Here is a 9,585-nt window from a genome sequence, read left to right as displayed (position 1 = left end):
CATTCTTGCAACTTGCATGCTTTACTTTCCGGTGCTCATATACTCTTGTATCCTCATGTTTGCTAGATATGTATTGTGAATGTTTAAACTTGTGCTAAAACTCCACATCAACTTAAGAGAAATTAAAAACTGCAACCTTTTTGATTAGAGTCTATTCACCCCCCCTCTAGACACCTCTTCTCGATCCTTTCAATTGGTATCAGAGCCTTGGTCTCCATTGCCTTGGTTTAAACACCTTTGGAGGAAGATGGATGTGTCTACTTTGGGGAGTCTTAGACGTAGAATGCCTATTCTCGATGGAGAGTTTTTCTATGAGTGGAAAAATGAAATGCTTGAGATTTTCAATGAATATCACTTGAACAAGTACATTACTAGCCCTTGTGCACCTCATATTGATCCTTTGCATCCCACACCCGAAGAGGATCTTGACATGATTCGCAATCTTAGAACTATCAATCTTATCATAAGAGGATTGCCCAAAAATTTGATTGCTAGTTTGCCTACTCTTGATTGTGCCTATACTATATGGAGATTTCTTGAGGAACGATTTCCAAATTATTCCTTAAAAAATTTAGACGAAATTCTCCATAAGTCTATTGCCTTGAGTAAGATGAATTCTAGTGATCCTAGCTTTGGTGATTGTTTATTTGAGCTTACCAATCTCATGCGTGCCATAGGAGATGTTGGAATCATTAGCAATATCATTTCCGAAGCCATTAGAATTCATAAAGATAACCATAGAAATGATCATTTATCTAATGAATTACCCTCTCTAGGAGTTGATCAATAACAAGATGATGTTGAACATGGATACTATGATGAGGATGATGATAGTGACTATGATCTTGATGATGCGATGAGACACCTTGGTCTTATGGCAAATCTTCGCGGCTACATGGCCGGAGGAAAGGAATGGGTCCTTGATAGTGGGTGTACTGATCATATGACCGGAGATAAAGATATGTTCTGTGAGCTTGCTGAAAATGACGGCCCTCGAAAGTATGTCACTTTTGGTGATAACTCAAAGGGTAAGGTGGTTGGCCTAGGTAAGGTGGCCATCTCACATGATAGCTCCATACAAAATGTCATGCTCTTTGAATCTCTTGGGTACAATTTATTCAGTATCTAGAGTTGCTGATTTCGGTTTCAATGTCCTATTTACTGAGGTAGATTGCCAAGTGTTTCATAGAGACAATCGTAAAATGGTCTTTATCGGTATACGTAGAGGTGATCTTTACATTGTTGATTTCACTAAAAAGGTTCAACCTAGAACTTGCTTAATTGCTAAGTCTTCTAAAGGCTGGTTGTGGCATAGAAGGCTAGGTCATGTGGGCATGCGAAATCTTGATAAGCTTATTAAAGGTGATCATATCCTTGGAGTAAAAGATGTCATATTTGACAAGGATAGACTTTGTAGTGCTTGTCAGGCAGGGAAACAGGTTGGAGGAAGTCATCGCGTGAAGAACATCATGACCACAAGAAGACCACTCGAGCTACTTCACATGGATCTCTTTGGTCCAAATTCCTACAAGAGTCTCGGTGGTAACTCATTTGGTCTAGTCATAGTTGATGATTTTTCAAGATTTACGTGGGTGTTCTTTCTTGATGACAAATCGCAGGTCCAAAAGATCTTCAAAAACTTCGCCAGGAAGGCCCAAAATCAATTTGACGTGAAGATCAAAAAGGTTCGGAGCGACAACGGAACGGAGTTCAAGAACGCAAATGTGGATACCTTTCTTGACGAAGAGGGGATTTCACACGAGTTCTCGGCTACGTACACACCTCAACAAAATGGATTTGTTGAGAGAAAGAACCGGACTCTTATTGAGATGGCAAGAATGATGCTTGATGATTACAAGACTCCAAAACACTATTGGGCAGAAGCGGTTGAGACAACTTGTCATGCAACAAATCGCTTGTATCCTCACAAGCTACTCGGCAAGACGACATACGAGCTCCCCACCGGTAACAAACCCCAACACTACAAAAAATACACTTCCGTGATGATACGTGTTTGTCACAGTAGGTCGCATTTTTTGTCATGCATGTACATCCATGACAAATTTATGACAGAATCAAGATAGTCATACCTGTGCTGTCGTAGAAGTGTTCCATGACATTACCAAAATTATCATCACGGAAGTGTCCACTTCCATGACGATAAATCGCGCGTCACAGAAGTGCTTTCGTCAAGGGTGATCGACACGTGGCATCCACCGTAACGGAACGCCATTAAGCTATCAGGTCGGGTTTTGGATCCGATAACCTGTTAACAGCCCTGACCAATGGGGATTTTCCACGTGTAAAATCATCATTGGCTGGAGGAGACACGTGTCAGGTCCGCGTTGGCACAGGTGTCACTCATCCAATGGGCGAGACGCGCCTATGATATGTTGACACGTGGATCGGCCCAACTGAAGGCCCACAAGATTTTGCGGACCATAATGGGCCGGCCCAGCTAAAGGCCCACGAGATTTTGCGGACCATAATGGGCTAGCCCAGCTAAAGGCCCACAAGATTTTGCGGGCCATAATGGGCCGGCCCAGGTAAAGGCCCACAAGATTCTTGCGGATCATAATGGGCCGGCCCAGCTAAAGGCCCACGAGATTTCGCTGACATTAATGGGCCGGCCCAGTTGTAGGCCCACAAGATTTTGAGGACCCTAGTAGGCCGACCCATTAACTGGCTGCCATGTTTTGGGCCAAATGCCGGCCCATATTTGATCCGGTCCATTAATGGCCTGCCACGCTCCGGGCCTAATAGTGGCCCATATGAGATCCGGCCCGTTAAAAGCCTACCACGTCCTGGGCCAAATTACGGCACAGATCAGGTCCGGCCCTTTAAGAGGCTTTGGGCTCAATTATGGCCCATATCAGATTCGGCCCGTCAACTGGACACTATGCTTTTCGGCCCACTTGCTAAAGGTCCACTTAGTAATTCGGCCTGATATTAGTTTTGGCCTGTTAAGGGCCCGTTTAACATTTTGGCCCTATATTAATTTCGGCCTGTTAAAAGCCCGTCATATAGTTGGGCCTAACTACGGCCTGGTTTGCATCCGGCTTGCTCGCAGCCGATATCTGATTGGGCCAAACAAGGACCGAGACAATTTTGGCCTGTTAAAAGCCCGTGATTTGATTCGCACAATCATGGGCCGGGGTTCATTTCGGGCTGCTGCCGGCCCGTGAGCTGTTCGTCACGTTTCAGGCCCAACCTACATCGTGATTGCATGACGGCCCAATTATGTACCGTAATTTTACGGTTTGGCCGGTTTACTGCGAAGACAGGATAAATATACAGTAAAATAACTGCAGCATCGTGAATAAGAAAAAACCTAGACTATACAATAAAGAAATTACGGCATATTACATCCACTGGGCATCAAAGTTCGCCACTATGATAATAAAGCACAAGCAAACAGCAGATTACATACACTGGGCATCAAAGATCACCACCAGTGCAAATAAACACACCGACAAAATAATATACAAAAACGACAGCACTTCAATAGAGTTCAAGAAAGGTTAGCCCTGCTGGGGAGCTGCAGCGCAAGCGGCTGAGCAAGATGATGAGACTGCGCTTGTTCAACACTTATATCTTCCTCACTCTGAAAGATAAACAAGCAGACATATGACAGGTTTTGCACATAAAAGTATCAGTGCTGACAATTCATCACATTTCTTACTCACGGATAAAGTGACACAGTTTAAAATTGCATTAACACAATATGGTATTGTTCAGGTCAAGACATGGCAGGAAATGACATTGTGAAGGAGTTGGCAGCTTCACGACACCACTGGATTACAGATCAAGAACTCATAAGTATCAATGGTTAGTGTGCTGTCAATTTATACCATTTCAGATTGGCAAATAAAGAGACGGTTTAAATAATAGTAGAATGATATGACATTGTTCATAGTTAAGACATTGCAGAATATGACATTGTGCTGTAGTGGGTAGGTTCACCACACCACTGGATTACGGATGAAGAACAGAAGCATACATGCAGTGCAAAAGAAGATCACTTGCTCTGTATAGTTTAATTTACATGGTATGAAGAAGGAACTTGGTTGTACAACTAAAAACTTAAATTGAGAAAGGACAAACTTTTGTTTATGAACTACATAATAAACTTTAAACAAGCAATTTGATGCAAACACCAAAAATAAACAGCTGTTGCAGTCATGCCTAACCAAATATATACAACAAAGTTTGAAGGCTTGAGATGGACAAACTTACATTATTGGTGAAGACAGGCTCTATAAAGGCCTTGTCCATGCTGATGGGGGGGGGGGGGCAATTCAAGAAGTTTACCACAGAATCTTCTTCAAAAGCATTGCCTTTATTCTACATTTTGTTAAGAGTAAATATAGATGTGATAATATACGAAAAAATGGAGAATATTTAAGATAAGATGAAGAGTGATGCTACATAACCAAGTAGCTATAAATGTAAGTGCAGCGATACAGGCAAAAGGTACAGCCAAGAGCAATGCACAGCTAAACTTCTTCAGTACCAACCTTATGGTAAGAGTAAATATAGATCTGATGTGTAGAAAATGGAGGGCAAAGGAAAATAAGCTATAGAGTGATGGTACATGAACAACTACCTGTCATTATATGTACACTGATAAAGGACAGCATGTACTTACAAGAACAATGCAGAGCTAAAAAACATTGGCATTGGATATATTCTACACTAATGTAACCATTCATACATATCAGATAATTTGGAGCGAACAATTGATAAGCAAGCTACCATTGACCAGGTATGTATGCAAGTACAGTGATACAGGACAATAGGTACTAACAAGAGCAAAGCAGCGGGCAGCATATTTGCGATATCCTGTCGTTCTTGTCAAACCGGAATTCTTCTTCGAACAGATTTCCTGCAAAAAAGATCCGTAAGGCACGTGCGGAAAAGTAGAAGTTCAAATTGTCATGTGATTTCATAGACAGTACCTCATCCTGGGAACGAGACCAGTGCATAACAAGGTTTTTCCATTCAATGTCTTCTAAATTTAGCACAGGAGACTTCACCGGAAATTCGTTTATAGACTTGCCATCAAAGTGTGATTTCCTCAGGTAACACCGATATTGCTGCAATGCTTCCTTGAAAAGCACAAGCAAGCTTTGCTCATCATGACTATCCAGATTGACCCTCGCCTAGTTACAACAATGTAATGTAAATCATTGATGTGTTCAATCAGCAGAAAACAGGAAAATAATAACCATGAATAATAGCACTTACACGTAAGTTGGACAGGAAGATGTGAAAATGGTGTTTGTCTTCACAATAATCTTCCCATGATGGGAATATATGCACGTAGTCCCTAACAACATTGAAAGCATTGTCTTTTAAACTGGGAATAAATGGAATGGGGTTCCAATCTGCAGGAATTGGCCGTCTCTGCAGTTGGGATAGGTCTTCGGCCGGTGGACTTGCTGTACTTTTTGCTGGAGTGGGATTTTTCTGTGGTACAGCTAGTGCTATGGCAAATGAAATCGGTATACCTTTTGCTGGAGTGCAGGTCCTATGTGGTGGGGCTAGTGGTGTGGCCAGTGAAGTATGGGTACAGTCTGCTGGAGTCGGTCCTACGTTTTGTGTCACTGGTTGTACGGCCAATATAAGTGGGGTGCTGTCTGATTTCTCTGGCACCACCACGTTTTTCAAGGACTTTGCTGGTGCTCCTTCAGGTTCGGCAATCACCCTCTTCCTTTTTGATGTCTGATGCACAAGAACAACATTTGAGTGGAAAAACATGGTATGATGACAGATGGAATATGTATTGATAATGGATGGGCATGGCATCTCGACATATATGATGAGTAAACTAAGCAGATGGCGGTGCAACAAAGTAGAAGAAATGCAAGACAACATATGCAAGATACCCGCAATCAATAAAACATTGCCAAATTAGAACAGGCACCTTGATGGGTGAACAGGACAGGCCATCTGCCTTTGACTCCTCGAGGTTAGAATAGTCATTAGGATCATATTCTGAACAAGAATCAACAGGTGGGGAGCGTATGAGTTTCATTGCATCCAGAATGGCACTCAATGCCTTGGTGCCAATTTTGTAAGTCATTGCAGTGTTTAGCTTCAAGAGTGGACTGCTGCTAGTGCGACACAAAGCAGCTACACAGATCATAGTGTAGATATAACGGGAAAACCTTAAGAATCAGAGTAAAATCAGCAAAGTGGAACTTGCTGGAATATATGTGCTAGTATTGCCGGTACGGCTAGAAAGGCTTCGGATACCAGCTCTCTTCAAGTGAAGCTGCGGTACTGTTAATATCAGTGTAACTCTCAAAGGCGACACAGCTCCTCGCATTTCCTTGCTATTCTTATAGGATTCAAGTGGGCAGGCCACTACAAATCCTATTCCTATGTTTACAAGATCCTACGAATCAAAGAGGCTCAAAGTGTCCATCACAACCGACCGTATAGACCTCTACACTGCAAATGTCCCTGCTCATCTTTAGTACAAGGAACATACTGTACTACTATCATACTCCCTCCATTCCAAAATATAAGCCTTGGTAGAGATTTCCACTATGGATCACATACATATGTATCCAGATACATTTTAGAGTGTAGATTCACTCATTTTGCTCCATATGTAGTCCATGGTGGAATCTATACAAAGACTTGTATTTAGGAACGGCGAGAGTACATATTAAAGAAGAACGGAAGAGGAACCTGGTAAAGAAGAGCAAGCAGATTTTGGATAATAAAATGTTGGTTGCGCAGTGCCCACACATGATGAACCAGAGCGCATTAAGAATGCAACTCCCAGCTGTCTCTCGACCATTTCAGGTGGTTGGATGAAGATCCTACGCCTCCTAACCCTTCTTCTTCCTCGTCTCTGATTCTTCCCATACAGAACACCGCACGGGCCGCCGGCTGGACCACCGGCCCCCACCGCCTGTGTTCCTCCGCCACCCCCACCCCCGCCCAACCCCTACCCGCGTTGAGTTTTCTTCGCTCGGCGAGGCCTCACAACCACCCGAGCCCCTTCGATCGCACCGGTGAACTCCGGCGAGCTCTGAAAAATTGACTAACCCAATTTTGAAATTTAGTCTACTGTGATTTAACTAGTGTGGAATATAAAAGGGGAAAACCACAAGCATTGGGAGTATAGTGTTGAGCGTGCCATGGCGGATCTGAAGATGCAAACCGGACAAAGGCAACTTCGCAACCAAGACAAGAAATCAGAGTAAAGCAGTGACGATCTATTTTCTTGCTGCGATAAATAAGTTGAGCAGATACGAAAGAGTACCGCCTCTGGTGCGGCGCCGTGTACGCATCTGCTGAGAATTTGACGGTGCTGCGGTAGCGATGGCTGTCGGCAGCGTGGAAGCAGATCTAGGAGGGTAGACGGTGGTGGCGGGGCGCGGTGGACGAGACGATCGTAGGAGCGGCGCCGGCAAGGTGGACGACGGCGGGGATGAAGCGAGAGGACGGGATGGAAGGATCCCGGTCCGAAGCCGTGGATGAGAGAGGTCGATCTCTTGTAATGGACGGCGGCGTCGGGGTATCAGCTCCGGCATGGTGGAGGAGGACGACGGTGGATGGGGTGGCGGACGGCGGCGGACGGAGGAGGGTGGGGTGGAGAGGGTGTTTTGGCGCCCACGGAGTACGAATGGGGAAAAGGGAGGTAGAGAGGAAGGGGGGAACCATGTATTCAGGGCGCGCTTGTCTCAAATGCGAGGAAATTTACAAACTTAGCCCCCGTTTCAAATTTCTACTACATCACAACAACATTAGTCGGTTGGGGATAGGACGGTAATCTCGCATACACCGAATATTTACTGACGAGAGTTTGTTTTTGGCGCCCACCGTGTATGAATATGAATCGGGGAGGGAGTCGATTTCGGCCGAGGACACACTGTGTTTTGGCACCCACCGTGTATGAATCCGGGTGAGAGGCAGTTACGTCATGTTTGGGTGAAATTACAAACCTACCCCTATCGAAACCTATAAAAGTCCAGCAGATAGGCTTTGCGTGGCAGGGATAGGCAGTAGTGATTTCCATCTCGCAGATTTTGGTTTCGGGCGGTTACTGCGACTTTCCCCGCTTCGTTCAAATTTTGCAGAGTGCACGTTTACCGTGCCAACTCAATTCGAATCCCGTTTGTATTCTATTTTTTTCCGGGCGGGATCCATTTTCAATTGGAATTACATTCTATATACATCATTTTTATATATACTTTCAAAAGCACAACAAAGAATTCTGCTCCTTTATATGTATAATATGATTTACAAATATAACGATCTCGAAATCTTAAGGTTGAATTCGATTTTTTTAACCAAATTATGTTCTACTAAAATGTATGGATCAGTAATATCTACATATTAAATAACATAGATGTGCGTGAATTCATATGAGTATGCATGTTTGATAGATCAATTATGGTTCGAGTATGGATTACATGTATCATCATGTCGAATTCAAATATTTGAATCCCTTTTTTGTTCACTCCTTTCACGCCCATCTCTCTCGCATGCATGCTCCTTCAGGTAGCTATCACTCTCTTTTCTCCAGCTCACCCGGACGCTCACTTCATGTTTCCTATCCTCGCAAACATGGTCTCTCGACGTCTCCCTTGAGAAGTGTCACACTCTCCCTATCATTATACATTACACAGTTTTCATTATCTCTCATGTCTCTACTGTTCTCATCACTCGGTACCTAAGCTTTCTTTTTCACCACCACACACACAGTCTCCACTCGTCTTTCACTTTGTCTTTCTCTCTATGGGATTCTCTCACACACCCTATATGTCTCTACATATGACTCATACCACTCAAATTACTCTCTCTCTCTCTCCTGTAGACACAACATTTGTTGCGGTCTCCTTTTCGTCTCCATCCCAGACTGACATTATTCATTTGTTTACCGATCAGACAACCCCGACTACCGTCTCCTCTCTCTCTCACACAGACACACACACAACTCCTGCTCCACTCCCCTTCCCGACTACCGTCTCTCTCCCACACACACAAAACTCTCGCTTTCGCACCCCGACTCGTATTTCTCTCACAAACATTTATCGACTAGCTAGCCTCTAGATAGGTTTATACACCCGCACACTCGTGCTTCCACCATCGCATACATGTCTCTCTCCAGCTCCTTGTATCTATGTAGATTTTTCTTCCCTTCTTGAGACACGCCCTCTCGATCATGCACACACACACTATCGCCTCATTTTAAGCTGATACCTATCGCACACACACTCCTTGTGTCTTTGTCACACATGCACTCCGTCCTCCTCCACTCTCCCTCTCTCTCACATACACATGGGCTTTTTGCAACAGCTAGCAAGATGCCCATGCGTTGCACGGAACATCAAGATGCATTTGTATGAGTAGTTTATCTTGTGGGGGAAAAGGATGAACGAGGGAAGGCCTTATTTGCAAATGTGGAGAGGGGTGTGGGTATCTTTTTGCAAAATTGCCATAGTTTCCTTCCTATCCGTCAGATATAGATCGGACGGCCTATATTGCAGGATGGCAGGCACACGATCATCACCGACAATGCTTTTTATAAGAGTAGGGATAAAAAATAGAGTTGGTGATGATGGT

The sequence above is a fragment of the Aegilops tauschii genome, chromosome 1 (genome assembly GCF_002575655.3).
Source record: "Aegilops tauschii subsp. strangulata cultivar AL8/78 chromosome 1, Aet v6.0, whole genome shotgun sequence".
Lineage (NCBI taxonomy): Eukaryota > Viridiplantae > Streptophyta > Magnoliopsida > Poales > Poaceae > Aegilops > Aegilops tauschii.
The sequence above is the reverse complement of the archived record's forward strand: the minus strand, read 5'-3'. Positions refer to the sequence as shown.